Genomic DNA, 9615 nt, shown 5'->3' with positions numbered 1-9615 from the left:
CGGCGCTCTGCTGATAAGGACTTGACAGCCAGCGGCTTAACGCCGCATTAGTTTATCTGAAAGGAGACACCTGTGTCCACGCACACATTATAACGTCTCTCTTTAGATGCTCGGATTCGACTGAAAGCTCGCCGTCCGTCACCGACGCCGGAGCCGAACGCACTGAATGATGGATTATGAACGTGTTGCATTGTGTTGAACGAATCCTGTTGTTTTTGTGGAACAGTCGACGTCATTTAAAGCAGCCGGTGTTTCGGTTCTCAATATTAACAACATTCTACGATAGCGGCATGACAGCAACGAGACACAGAAAGAAATATAGCGACTGTAAATAGAAAGTTAAAGGTGATCTGTTGATTTAGGACAGAGAGAGAGAAGAAAAACAACATTATGCTACAAACATGATGTGCAGATACCTCCTATGAAGAACACACACACACACACACACACACACACACACACGCACACACACCTGAAGATACCGCTGCATCACCCCGACTGACTCGAACACAGGGACTCAGCTCGACAAAGCTGATCCTCTGCTCGTGTGTGTGTGTGTGTGTGTGTGTGTGTGTGTGTGTGTGTGTGTGTGTGTGTGTGCGTGTGTGTGTGTGTGAGGTTGTGCAGAGTGTGCTGATCTGTCTCTTGAACCAGACTTGTCTTTTCGTCTCCTTCTCTCCGTCTCTTTTGGAGCTGCTGAATGTTGCCTTTCATCTAACTGTCCACGAGTTTGACTGTTCTCTTTGTGCCAGAATATGTGTGTGTGTGTGTGTGTGTGTGTGTGTGTGTGTGTGTGTGTGTGTGTGTGTGTGTGTGTGTGTGTGTGTGTGTGTGTGCTGGAGGTAAGCCGGGGGTCAGCGGAGACTGATGGGGCTCTGGACTTCATTCAGCTCTGATTACTGGCTCAATATTCTGTGTGTAGTACTCGGGGCAGGTTGTGTATTGCAGCATCCATCCTGCAGCATTGTGTGTGAGCAGCGGGGCTTTGCCTCTTTAACTGCCCTCAGAAATGGACTGATGTCGGAGCAATAAAATACAACGGTCCCAGGGGCGTTCGACTGAGTCAGAAACCAAAAGGTTATTGAATTCTATAAGTGGACATTTCCAACAGATTCTACATGATGGACGTGACGGCTAAAAGAGTCCGTTCACTTTCACAGACAGTAATGTAAAAATGTCCCAAAACCTCGAGGAAGTGCATGGAAAACTGGAAGTAAACTGTACATTTAGGAGCGTGGTACAAGTACATTTATAGAAAACATCACTTCGGTTCATGGTTTTACGCTTAATATGCAAAAAGCAACCGCTACAATCACTTTCATTCATCTCCTGGTGCAATATCCGTCACATTTAAGTACTTTTATACGCATTTTTATTCCATCTGTATGTTTAAAATTCTTCTGACTGTTAATTTTTTGTTTTCTATTACTACTATTTATTTATTTTACTTGATTTTCATCTTCATTTACTTGTGAGAAATGCTGCTGTAACCCTGTAATTTCCCCACTGAGGGACTAATAAAGGATTATCTTATTTTATAAAACATGCTTTCACTTCTGAAGTTGCTTTCCTTTGAAGAAATTAGAAAGAAGTACCGATACGACATTCTAAATAAATAAACCTCTGTGACTGTAATGAGTTAATCTGCAATAACAGCAGTAGTTCACAAAAGCAACGCGCCGGGTGATGTGATGGTGGTGGATGTGTGTGTGTCTGTGAGTGTGTAGCCTCTGTGTGAGAATGTTTTCCTCTCTGACAGCAACGGGCAATTACACACATGTCAAAAAAAAAAGTTGCAAACAGTTTGCAGAATGCTTCCCAGAAAAAAAACAAAAAAAAAGCTCTGGCGTGTCAGTTGGTGTTGAAAAATAGCACATTGTGAAAGATAATCCTGAATGATGGTTCCTTTGTGGGTCGTCTTGTTCGGCCATTTTTAAGCGTTGGGGTCCAGTCATTTTGGTCGGTAATTCATTTATATATAAATATATTTATCTATTCATTTAATAAACTAGAAATCTACGTTTCATTTCCGTCGGCCGTGAGAGTTCATCCGTACGCACGGCAGAGAGATCCGTCTCCTGCAGGAGGAATCAACCCAAACTTGCTTACGGAAAACAGGTTTCTTGCTAACGTGACAATTAATGAATCAACTCACTGGAGGAAGGCGGCTGTGACCTGGTTCCAGACGTGCGTGTGAACATGAGTGTGAAGGCAGTCGACTCCAGCGGGGGGGTTTTCATCCAACATGCATCGCATCCATTTCACAGAAAGAAAGCTGCTCGGTGTGCTGGTGATCCTGGTTCGGGGTAATATGTTGGAAAAAAACAAGTATTCAAGTCTGGTCGTAAATGTCAACTCTACTGATTGTAGAAACTCGGCTCGCTCGTCTCCTCGTTGACAAGAATTCATGGAGGATATTCATTTCTTCCTCTTGGAAATCGTCTAATCTGAGGTCAGTGTATTCCTGCACTGGGTTGTTAAGAAGGATTTTAAAAAAAACTCTTGATTTTTTCACAGCAAACCAACTTACTCGCAATCCGACACATTGCCCAACCCGCCGCTCCAGCGTTCAGAGAAGCGTCCCTCGGCGGCTGTTGAAAACACACAGCTCAATGAAAGCGCTGCACAGCAGACAACGTCCTAATCTCTGTGCCCGAGGCCTCGGCAAGCGCTGAAGCCAGCAGAGAAAGAGCGAAAACAGAGGAAGAGAAGCTCAACGGCGAATGATGAGTGCGTGTGCGGTCGCTCCGCCGCCAATGAGATGCTCAGAGAATTAGATTTTCGGTTTCCCTTCTGAACTTAATAAATGACCTCGGTGTTAATGCGTTGATGACTCTTCCTCCACTCGCTCACATCCTCGCAGGAGCAACTCTTTCCCTCCGCCGTGTTCATTTAAAGTCCTCATTATCTCGCTATTTTATGGGAGACTAGTTTTGGTTTATTGGAATCTTTTTTGCTTCTGTGACTCGCGGACTCGTCCTGTGAGGGAAGAGAGAAGAAACCCCGTTAGCTGCCTTCAGGATTCGACAGTGAAAATGTTATTCAGCCTGAGAAAGCTTTGTCTGTAGTTTTTGCAGTGTGATGTGAACTTTTCTTTCATTGTGAGAAATGTTGATGTGAGTTCGGGAGAAATTATTGAACAGTTTTTCTTCAATTTTTCCCTTCATACAGTTGGAAGGCACGGGGATGTTTTCATGCTAATTAAAGTTTAGAAGAAAGGAAAATCTGTTTGTTTTTTTCCAACAAGCGCTCCAAATGAAAAGAGCAAATACTCTTTTAGCCACTGTTCTCTTGAAGGACCAGACAAGTGCTGGAGTGCAAAAACGACTTGTTAGGTTTAGTGATTTAGCACAATTAGCACAAAGGCCTTGTCTACATAAGTAGTGACTCCGATGCTCGATCTGTGCACAACTAAAACGGGTCGACCCTAACACAAGAGGAAGGTTAATCAACTCCACTTATTCATCTCTCTTCTTGTCTGATATCGGGCGCCGCGAGGCTGTTTAATTATCAAATATCAGACTCTGTCCAATATTATTAATTCTGTATTTGCTCAAAGTTGACCAACACCAAGAGACGAACTCCTCCCATGTTGCATCCTTTGTTCTGGAACAATCTCAGACTCCACGCAACATTTTCAGCTGTGAAAATGAACACGGCTTCGTTTGCCTGAAACAACAACAACGTGCACTGTAAAGAGAAGCTCGAAGCCTTGCACACAGCTGCTGTTAGAGGAGTTCCTCCATCACAGCGCATGGAGACAGTCTTCAGCTACGAGCATCACTTTTAAAGCTGGCTATGTGCAAACAAAGACTCATAATGCAATATTAGTGAATCTTCCAGATATGAACATAAAAAGTAAATTCTCTTTTTTTAACCTGGATCCTACTTTCCTGTTATTGTGTCTAAGTGACGTTTGGGAAAAACAACGGCATGCCATATGCCATGGCTCTCAACATTGAGTGCTATTAGATTGTTTTATGTGTTTTTATGAGCGTTTTCTCTCCATAAATGTGAACTCCTTCATAAAGCAGAACACTGATTACATTGAGAGAGATGTAATCTCCTGAAGTACCTTTGTGGAGAGATGAAGCTACATCTGAAAGCTAATAAGGCAGAGTACGGCTGCATTCATCCGTTTTATTGTTGAAACGACTTTTATGATTATTGTTGTTATTATTATGGCTATGATCACGACTGCTGTAGGAACTACATGCACGAATCATGCAATTGCTGCAACAATCCCTCTTGATTTAGAAACAATTATGGTGCTTCAAAATGTCAACAAGAATACACACATGTCCTTTTTTCTGTGTGTGTTTGCAGGAGAGACCAGGGGGCCTAAGGCCACTCGCCTTCTATTAAGGGATGTACGCATGCATCATGCTGGGTGGTAGGTATGGTCCTCACACACAGAGATAGCAGCTGCAGAGGTACAACTAGAAGAAATCAATGATCCAACCATATGACCACCTTTCTGTAGATATTACCACCATTATTGTACATATTTCTTGTACATATTACCATCTTTCTGTACACATTACCACCTTTCTGTAGATATTACCACCTTTCTGTAGATGTTACCACCATTATTGTACGTATTTCTTGTACACATTACCACATTTCTGTACATATTACCACGTTTCTTGTACATATTTCCTAAACTGTTGACTCTCAGAGGGCTCTCCACAATAACTCCACACAGTCTGCACTGTTGGTCAAAGCACAAATGACAAATACAAAAGCTTGGCTCTTGAACAAATCAAAAGAACAAAGCATGAGCACCTAATACCAAAGCTGCTTGACCACGGTGCAGAGTTGGAGACACATTTGTGGTTCTTTTCCCACCAAACCAAAGTCTACCCCGAGCCTCTTGAGGCATGCCAGGCTCCAAGACATCTGACATCCAAAACCAGAGAAAGAGCACGTAGTGTACACCCTGGAAGACGAACTGAATGCTCAGCGTCTTCGTTTCAGCTGCACTGTAACTCCATCAGGCCGACATGTGATGATACCATCTAAGTGGACATCTGGCCTCCAGCCATGCCGCGAGGAGGACTTCAGTGTTCGGCAGTGGATTGGTCCCTCATTCCACAAACTTAGTTTGTTGAGTTTAATGACCTTGTTACTCCACACGTATCTGTATTGTCTTGTCGGCCTTTGGCACTGTCACGATTGATGCGGACCATTCGCTTCGATTCTTCTTCCCAAACTCTATTTCCACAGCCGTGGTTTAGCCTTAGCTCCTCAAGTACCCCACTGTACTTCTGCACAACCTCCCTTTACTGGATCAACAGCACCTTCTGCTGCATTGACTTGGGATATTCCCTTCAGCTCGATCTTAGCGTCTTCAGCCAATTTCTGCCCAATGGTGCTGATCGCATCCCTCTGACAAACACCAGGCTAATGTCTATCAGATCTTTAAAAAAAAAGGAAAGATCTCGGGACTTTCAATGGCTGGTCTTTGTCTCCAGAGCGAAGGAGCACTTCCCAATAAAAAGTCCAGTTTTAGTTACACAAAAGAACCAGTTAGTTCCAGTGGAGCCGACACTGCACATGCAAACTTACATGTCAGGAAAGTTTTTCATGTACACTACCGTTCAGAGGTTTGAGGTCACCCAGACACATTTTAAGTTTCTTTCAAGTTCTCTCATGGAATAATCTTCATTTCTAAGAACAAGAACAAACTGATGAGTTTCACATAAAAGTTCTCTTTTTCTGGACATTTTGAGAATTTAATGAACCCTCAAATGTGATGCTCCAGATCCTCAACCAGCTCAAAGGAAGGCCAGTTTTATAGCTTCTCTCACCAGCAGAGCTGTTTCAGCTGTGTGACATCACTTCACAAGGGTTTTCTCATCCATTTCCGTTTCCCAGTCAACTTTAAATTTAAAGCTAACCACTAAAAAGATGAAAACTGAGTCATCCCCGTTTTGAGCGCCTGTGCCACCTGCACACATCTGGCGGCTTCACCTCTGCTGTTAGTGATGTTTATTGCTAATATCGGCACCGCGGTTACCTTCCTGAACTTAAAATGCAATTATCAGCAAAGTGTCTCTGACAGCTCGGCTTCCCAGCAGCTGGTAATGTGATTGTTCCAGCCCAACCCCGTTAATGCTAATCACATCACGGACATCCCATAATAACAACCAGCATCATTGCTTATTAGACTGTGGGCCGCTATGAGACTTCAGCTGGGGGAAGACTCATTCACTAAGAGATCTCTGATCCTTTCTAACGCAGTTAGATCTAATCCTGTATGCGATGAGCGATGGACGGGCCTTAAGAAAAGGTGTTAAGAGCATTTGTCTGTTCTTAGACGGCTGCGATGCAATAACATAATTACACTCTGTTCTTCCTCCCACACAGACAGCAGGCAGAAGTTTACATCCCAAATTTAATTTGTGGAGAAGTTGCCTTGAGGAGAGGCTGGCCTCAAGGCAGTACCAGTCATTTTACACCACATACATTAGAGGTGTCTCCCAGTGATGTTCAGAAGATGAAAAGTAATTGGTGGGAAGAGTTGAAGAGTCTAAGGACTTTGGCCCGTTGGAAACATGTCTGTTCAGAGCGGGATGAACTCTTTTGTTGCTTCTGGAGAAGGAGTGCAGGAACAGAGACTCATACATATTGATTATGGAAGTTTTCTGATGTAACTTCAACATTAGAGAGACACAGAAGAGCCTGAACAGAGACAATGATGACCTTGCTGTTTTTTTTAGTTTTTTTTTTACATTTCTTCCCAGAAGGTTCAGTAAGAAGAAGACAACCCATGTGTTGTGTCACATTGTCGTGTCCCTCTGTCCACCAGGTAGATGGTCCGGCCTTCACCTTCAGCATCTGATTCCTTTGTAGTTACAACTGTTCATCTCTTCCGGCCTTGTGAGGACTCTCTGCTCCCCTGGTTCTCATTAGCCAGTCAGACCGGAGCAGCACCATGAAGAGTCCTGGCTCTCTGCAGCCGCTGTGGTTGTAGTCTTACACTCCTGTGTATGTGTGTGTGTGTGTGTGTGTGTGTGTGTGTGTGTGTGGCACGCAGGCTGCTGATGTGGCTGCTCTCCGGCCCTCTTGGGGAGGATTTGCAGGTAATCTCTCTGCGTGGCCGCTGCCCTGTGGCACACTGCATTCCCTCTCAGCGCTGGACACGGAGGGTTTTTCCTGCTGATGAGAGGATGGCAGGATGGAGACAAAACGCCCCGGAGCTTCCACGTTAGCGCTGAGCGGCGAAACAGCTGGCTTAAACTCAGCTAGCGTTAGCCTTTGTGAGCGCAAAAGCTAGCTCTGGCCGCGCTGCAGGCGTATGAACCTTTTAGCCACGCCGCTGATGTTACTGCTCAGTCTCACTTCGACATGTTTAAACGGCTTCACGTGAGGGCAACCTCGTGTCATGATGCTCAACGTAGGCTTCTTCACAATCAGGTGTGTGTTACATTGTGTGAGACAAATGTTTGCAAAGGTTTGCCAAGTTCAACATTAATAAACCAAACAAGCAGAAACACATCTTTGGAGTCTCTTTCCAAATGATTTCAGGCAGATAGTCTCAGTGACTGAATGAATGAGCGGATGTCGGTCCACGTGCGTGCAGCGTAGCATTTAGCAACATGTAGCTCCATTGTAAAACTCTCCGATGTTTCTCAATTTTCCTGCAAATTTCAGGAGGCTTTGACGAAATATATGACGCACGCTAACAGCATTTTACCACATCACAGCTCTATTACAAACCTGCCAATGTTTCATAATGTTCATAAATATTGTTGAGCATTCTGTTGTGCTTTGAATTTAGTATTCATCACTGTAATGTGTCCTGTAATCTCCAGTGTGTTGCTATACAGACTATGAATTCCCTTTATTGTCTTAAAACTGGATTTGGTAAAATAGATGTGTGTTTCCGCCTCATCTTCTCTGTTGCACCTCTGCAACTGCTCCAATTCAATTCATTTTGTATATCACAAAATGTAGATTTCAGAGTAACAACTGATTCAATAGTTATGACAGCTGCTGTGTGGTGGGAGGAGAGCTGGTCTTGTATGAACTTGTCCCTCAACAATCTGACTTTGAATAATAGGAATGTTCGTTGAGATTCCCACAGTCCCAGGATACCTTTGACATAAGTATAGGTCTCACCGTCCAAAAAAAAAACACCTGGGAATAAACGGAAGATACGCAATCTCCAGAGAAAATATTCACCAGGTTTTTGTAATGCAGTTAAAAGGGTGACGGCTGCGATTCCAACTATATAATTATAACTGAATAAAAAGACGATTCTGTTCAATTTGGATCGAAGGAATTTCCCATAAACGTGTCCATCGTGGCTCCACAGGTCACGCTCCGCCCTCGCTACTTGGCAAGCCAGTTTGTCTTCATGTGCCAGAAAAGTAGTAGCACATGAGAAAAAAGTTGTTACGTCCGAGGTGTTGTTGGTTTCTAGGAAAAGAGGCTCATTGTTGTTTGAATACTATTCAGCTCCTTCGGGAGCGAGGTGTTAAAGCACCATGGAGGTAGAATTCATGTTGGTAATGTGAGGGAGATATAAGATATTGTCAGAAAAAACGATATGGTGGACTTTGAATTCTGTGACTATGTCCAAGAAGGTTGTTGATGTGAGAATAATCAAGTGTGTTTTCTTGCATAAGATGTGATGCTATATTAATGTTTGTCTTGCAATAATCACCCCTCCCATCGGCCTGGGATCACAGCCAGGTTTCTGCAATCACACAACGACCAGATCAAAGAAAAGTGGACAAATCGTACTCTCTTTTTGAAATGTCACATTTCAGAGGACTCGTTCAGGCTCACGAGGAGATCATGCTGTGATGTGTCATCCATGTTTACCATTTGAATACCGGTCTGCCCACCTCTTTGATCTGAGGAGACCATCTGTGGTTGAAGGATTATGTTAGTCATGTCCACGTGACGTAAACGCAACTCGTCTTTTTTTCATGTGCATGAGGCAACACCAACGAGTATGACTAGCTAAACACTCACCGTTTTAATATTTAGATAAGGCAGAAAGCAGGACTATTGATGGTTCTGAAACACGGCGTACTCTGTATTTAAACTTCACTTAACAACCTTCTCTAATGTACTGACTTCAGACCAGCGATTCACAGCCAACCCTTCCTTTGCTTCGCTTTCCAGGGCCACGTTTTGCAGTTTCAGCTTCAGCTTGTTCCTTGTGACAAAGACTTGCGTATGGGGTCCTGTTCCCATGGAGGGAGAGGGTCTTCCTTCTCAGAGAAACCCCACCGGATGAACTTTCCTTACAAAAGATCAGCGATCACAACAGATCCGTCACAGAGGGGGCTGCTGGGAGCCGGCTCGCTGGGTCGGACAGCGAGGTTCTGTGGGAACCCTTTTGTTTATCGGGAAACATCTGAATGTTATCTAACTGAAGGCCGTTCGTCTTGCCTGTGCTGGTGAGAACCTCCCAAGCCACCAGGGTGAAACGGAGTCACAGTGCCGTGTCCAGGTGGGAAGGCCTCGACCCATCTCCCTGAGAGGAGTCCACTTCCTGAGGTCAGCAAACAGGGAGGCCAACAGTCTGTCCAGAACATGGCTTCTCTCAGTGTTGGAGAAAATCATCATATAACACAGTTTGGACACCTTAATCATAAG

This window comes from Clinocottus analis, unplaced genomic scaffold (assembly GCF_023055335.1).
Source record: "Clinocottus analis isolate CAN_PGR_092001 unplaced genomic scaffold, fCliAna1.0.p SCAF_10, whole genome shotgun sequence".
NCBI classification, from domain to species: Eukaryota; Metazoa; Chordata; class Actinopteri; order Perciformes; family Cottidae; genus Clinocottus; species Clinocottus analis.
Note: the sequence above shows the minus strand (reverse complement) of the source record.